Source organism: Acromyrmex echinatior, chromosome 9 (genome assembly GCF_024713525.1).
Source record: "Acromyrmex echinatior isolate Ae372 chromosome 9, ASM2471352v2, whole genome shotgun sequence".
NCBI lineage: Eukaryota > Metazoa > Arthropoda > Insecta > Hymenoptera > Formicidae > Acromyrmex > Acromyrmex echinatior.
The window spans coordinates 10,321,479-10,326,839 of record NC_141860.1 but is presented as its reverse complement, the minus strand read 5'-3'; the positions used below and the strand labels follow the sequence as shown (position 1 = coordinate 10,326,839).

The following is a 5,361-nucleotide window of genomic DNA, read 5'->3' as shown; positions in this document are numbered from 1 at the left end:
GTTACGAGCCGAAGAGAGATAACTGATGAATCCGACTAATTGTACTATAAGGGGTATCTTGCAAATAAAATATTTTGTCTAAATGCAAAATATGAAGGTGTAATTAATAACAATAATGATTGTTTCGTTTATACTAATTATCTTAAAATTATTTAAGAAAAGTTTAAAATCTTTTTAACATAAATATGATTAAATCATTCAACGTTTTATAAATACTTTCGTAAATACTATTATTTCTATATATTTATGTGTATAAAATATAATGTGTTTTTATTATAGCAATATTTATAATTATAAATATATAATTATAAATTTAAATATATTGCAAAAAATACAAGGAAGAAATTTTTAATGATCTTTTAACAGCGAAGTAAGAGACTTGGTGATTTCGGGGACACCCGGTGTAGGTGAGAAGCGAAGATGAATTATGCAACGGCCAATTAATAAAATTCCAATCACACTCGTTGGTCGCGCGCGCCGTCGCCTCGTAAAAACGATTCCATCGATCGAACGCCTCGAAGCATCCGGAATGAGCCCCAAGCGGGCTTTAATTCGCTCTGGAATCAGCTACGGAAAATTCTACGGGCATATTGAAGATAGATCAGAAAAATGATTGGTTCCTCTGTTAAGAATGTGATAATCTCGTCACTTGATGTGACTTTCATAGTGGCGTAAAACTGCATTGCATTAAATTAACTGACATAAACAAATATACTCACATTGTATACATGAAGCGATCAATATTGTTTTAAAATAAATTTTTGCTACATTTACTCTTCTCTTGAAAATCTTTAAAAGATATCGTGCTAAACGGTGATAAATATCCATATTATACGTACATGTCTTTACATGCGTATCCACGATGGACTCCTCGATATCGACGCCGTTCAAGTTTACGCGGCATTCGAGTTTACTTTTGTGTTTTACGCGGCTCACGTTTGATCGAATCATAAGAGAGAGAGAGAGATGCAGTGAGTTTTTATCGAGTGCTAGAAAATTTACCTCGGCTGCGCCTGAAATTAGATCGAATTTCAGATGCGCAACGACGAACACAAGGCCGCGCGGAATCCGATCCTGGTATGTGTTAATTAACGTTTCTCTTGCGTCTCTGGTTGCTCACTTCGTTATAGATTTAGATAGTGGGTGATTTCAATCATTATTAATTAGCACTCTTTGCTGCTATCGGTAATCCTGCGAGATAAAATTCGTTACAAATTTGCAAATATGCTAAAAAGTGTTGTACCCATTAAAAAATGATACGAGTTATTTTATTTTAAGTTAATTGTGTGTTATTAATATATACTACTTATTTATATGATTTTTTTTTCTTACGATTAATACAGAAATTGTCGGCACATCTTTAAAAAAAATTACAGCATCTGCATCTTGCAGCGTTATTCCAAACACATTCTTATACCTTGTCACGCAAGCGTATAATAACCGCTTGTCATAAATATTTAAGAGAACATTTCGACCATTATTCAACTGATATCTAATCCAATCCTCATTCGTATGTTCCAGGTAAGAAACAGGGCATAATGCTTTGCTGCGCTGCGGTAACGTGCTGGTCCTTCGCTGGGTACGTGCCACGCTTGCATAACAGGATACATTTTCGTTGCCTCACACTTTTCGTCATACTCCGCGATCTTAAGACAGGTCTATTTTGACCGAAAAAAATAAATGAGCTCATTTTCACGAGCGTGCCGTAATAGTAACATTCGAAGGCTCCGCAGTTTGTGAAAATTGTGGAACTTTTTGCGAGCGAAAGAATGTTTCGCAAATTCGAAGAACGAGGTTCAGAAATGAGATTATATTTCCGACAGCTAGTAAATTCAAAATTATGACAGATAAATCAATCACGACGCGATGTAGGAAAGCCTTTTGTTACGCTCGTGCGCAGACACCCGAGCAAATCGCGAAATCATTTCCGGGAAGGAAATAAGAAAGATCAAAGCTTTAATCATCCACCTTAGAGATTTCCGAGCGCGTTCACTGTCGGGTTAAGGTCGCCACGCCAGGAAAAGAGACCGGTGAGAAGGGGAGAAAGGAAGAGTTGTCGGTATTCGAGTCAGGTGAAAAAAAATCTCTCTTTCTCTCTCTCTTCGCAGCAGGGCCCGGACGGGGCCCGGACGGGGCTCGGTCGGGCCGGGTCCCTATTGTCGGCGGTCCATGGAGCCGCCCGCTCACCTCGTGTCGGTAACAAATGACGCTGCGTGTTCCTCCCTGGATGTCACTCGGTATCAGCCGGTCAGATCGTCTTTAACTTGAGCAGGCGCGGGCACTCTTGCGAGACGAGATTCCACAGTGTTCTCGTTACGCGAAGAATTCCCTAGTCGTCGTGCTTTGGCGGGGCACACTCTTGATGATCGCGCTGAATGAGTCATGCGAAATGCAGAGTTATAACTATGCTCTCTGACTGTATCAGTGGATAATCGCTTTAATTACTCAGTGGCATACTTGACATTGATAATCAGTGAAATTTAACTAAAAAAGGAAAAATGTTTAAGCATTTTGTAACTAAAATACTGATATTTGCATGTTAATTTCAATTTTCCAATACTATATTCATTGAATTTGTGCACTAAAACGAGATTAGTTAGATCACATAATAAAGACCAGCTAGGTTAAGGATCTCACATTTTATTTACTGATTACCAGTGGTGTACTTGGCACTGATATCCATTGATTCAGATTTAGAGAGTAAATAAACAAAGAGTCATTTCTCTAACTTTCGATCCACCGTGAAATTCGTTCGATTTCTCGATGTTGTTATTCGTGCGATTTATTTGCAATAAAAAAAAATACGCGACGTAAAAATACAGCGTTAGACTATACAGATATTTGATTATCGTTAGTTTCTATCCTTTTTTTTAACGATGGTCCATTATTTTCCCGCGGTGCTTAGCGTGTATCGCACTCTACGTATGCGATACTTGAATTGCATATACTTTTACGTCGACCATTGTATACAGTTTATGGACAGGTATTTTCTTTTATAACTCGAACCGTAAAGACTTTACGAGACGCCGTGTGTACGTAAAATCATCTCAGCCGGCCCTCCGTAGAGTTCTTTTTTAGGTTTATCTCTTTCCATCAGTCAACGATCCTATTAATTTCTTTCGAGGCTCCATTTGTGCCTTCAGAAACTTTATTCGACGATATATTTGCATAGGTCGATTAAAAGTTTAGGTTAATTAAACATTCAACTTACACATTCCTGTGATCATTCCTAATTAGTAACTCCTCTCTTTCTTATCCTAATATTCACTCTATCCTTGAAAAATTGTGTATTATTCACATTAAAAAGTATAACGACCAGTAACTAGGGAATAATGAATGTTTTAATAAAAAAAGCTCTAATTTAATTTTCAATTAATTTGATAAAAAAAATAAAATATAAAGCTCATAAATTTACAAAGCAAAATAAGAAGGTCTATTGTGTATAATTATTCTATTAAATTTTAGTGATACCTAAATTATTTTCCATAATTCATAAGATACTCGAAAATATCTCACCAAAAAATTTTGTCTTACATCTAAACGTTAAAATACTAACTGTAAGATCCTCGCGATAGTGTCTATTTATGATGTATGTAATTCCTTTAGAAAAAAATTTACATTCAATTTTATTTAATATCGACTTTACAAATTGGTATAATATATACCGTTTAAGATATATTATTGCAACATTAAAGAATATAGTATATATCGTTCCCCGACGCCAAGTTTCATGCTATAGAAGAGTTTAAAATACCACCTGCTACTTAAAGCGTGCAAAATGTTGGGGGTCTAAAGAAAGAAAGGAAACAGAAAGAGCACTACCATTGGTTAAAGAAAACGCGTCCCGCGCGGAATTTTGCCTGCACACAACAAGGCAGCAACATTTTAACACGCTCAAGCGACAAATAACCGCTATTAAGCGCAACAGCTGTACCGCGATCGCGGTGCAAGTATGTGCCGCTTGCGGCTTTGGTTGTATCCCCTCGTCTTCTAAAGAATAAGGGTCTGCCGATCGAGAAGGGGGTCCCTCTTCTACTTGTGTGGCCGGATCGACGACGACGCCTATATAGTGTCCAGAAACCACAGCAGTACCGATACGTGGGATCGATCGATGGATATCAGACATTAAGGCAGGTATACGCACTGTCGATCTGTTCGGTTTGGTTTGAAAAGAGAGGAAAACATAATTTGTATATTTTTTCTCATTCTTTAAAATTTTTAGAGTAAATTTTACTGTGAAAGCTGAGTTGTTTTAACTCACCATCTTACCCTCTTACTCTCCTATGCTCATATTCTTTTACTCTTTTGTTTATCCAGTAAATAAATTATCATATAGTTTATCCGAAGAATGGAACAACCGGCTCTTCAAAGCCACTCTTTTTCAAGACTAGCTCAATTTTATTTTTTAGAGTAAAATTTCATTCCAAAGAATGTAGAAATTATATATTTCTGTCATCTGTTAACTTAATACTATTTTTTTATGTTATGAAACGTTTCAAAAAGCAATCTTTTTTTATTTGAGAGAAAGAGAGAGAGAGAGAGAGAGACACATATTGAGAATAAGAGTTTTTTTAATAAAAGATACAAGTACTACAGTGTGAATCATTTCAGCATTATTTAACATTGACAAACAACAAAAATATTTACACTGTATTAACTGCGTTTCCTTCGGAAATAGTCATTACATTCAATATAGTATAAATACAATAGAATGCAATTTTAAATTTTCATAATTAAATAAAATAAAAAATTAAAATATAGATATAATAAAAAATATTTGCAAGTAAATTGGTCTGTAAATTTGATATGTTTTTCTAGAAAAGTTACTGTACTTTCGAGAAACAAAGAAAATATCTACCTTGTTATTTTTTATATCTTGTTGACAAATTTTTTTTATTGTAATTTTTAATTTAGAACTGTGATTCAAGTGATCGATCAAAAAAATCGTGGAATTGCGAATAGTAGAGATGCGATTCTAAATGATCAGCCGTGAAGGGAATCCTGTATTTTCATTTTTCTCTAAAAAGAGAATTACTTCGGCATAGACCGCAGTAATCCGCACGACATGCTGCACCGTGTAAAAGAAAAAAATGGCAGTTTCGAGACCGCAACGAAGCTGCGCGCCATTGCTCTTTACGCCATTTACTCTTATATGAGTCCGATATATGGTTCTGATATGGCTGGGATTTCGTTGACGTATTTTTCTTTGCCATCTAACTGAAATGAATCCATAAATATACTGAAAAAAAAGATTAGTTGCTGCAACAATTTAGATAAAATATGGTATAGCATTTTTATATGGCTGCAGCAACCAGTTTCTGGTTGTAGCAGCAAATTTTTAATTGTGTTAGCCTATCGATT

General features: G+C 35.6%; 1 protein-coding gene across 1 annotated transcript in view; it reads left to right on the top strand.

Annotated features, from left to right (window-relative positions):
- The window catches only part of twin (CCR4-NOT transcription complex subunit 6-like twin), a 292,189-nt gene that overhangs the window by 186,273 nt on the left and 100,555 nt on the right, over positions 1-5,361 (top strand). The gene's annotated exons all lie outside the window — the stretch shown is intronic.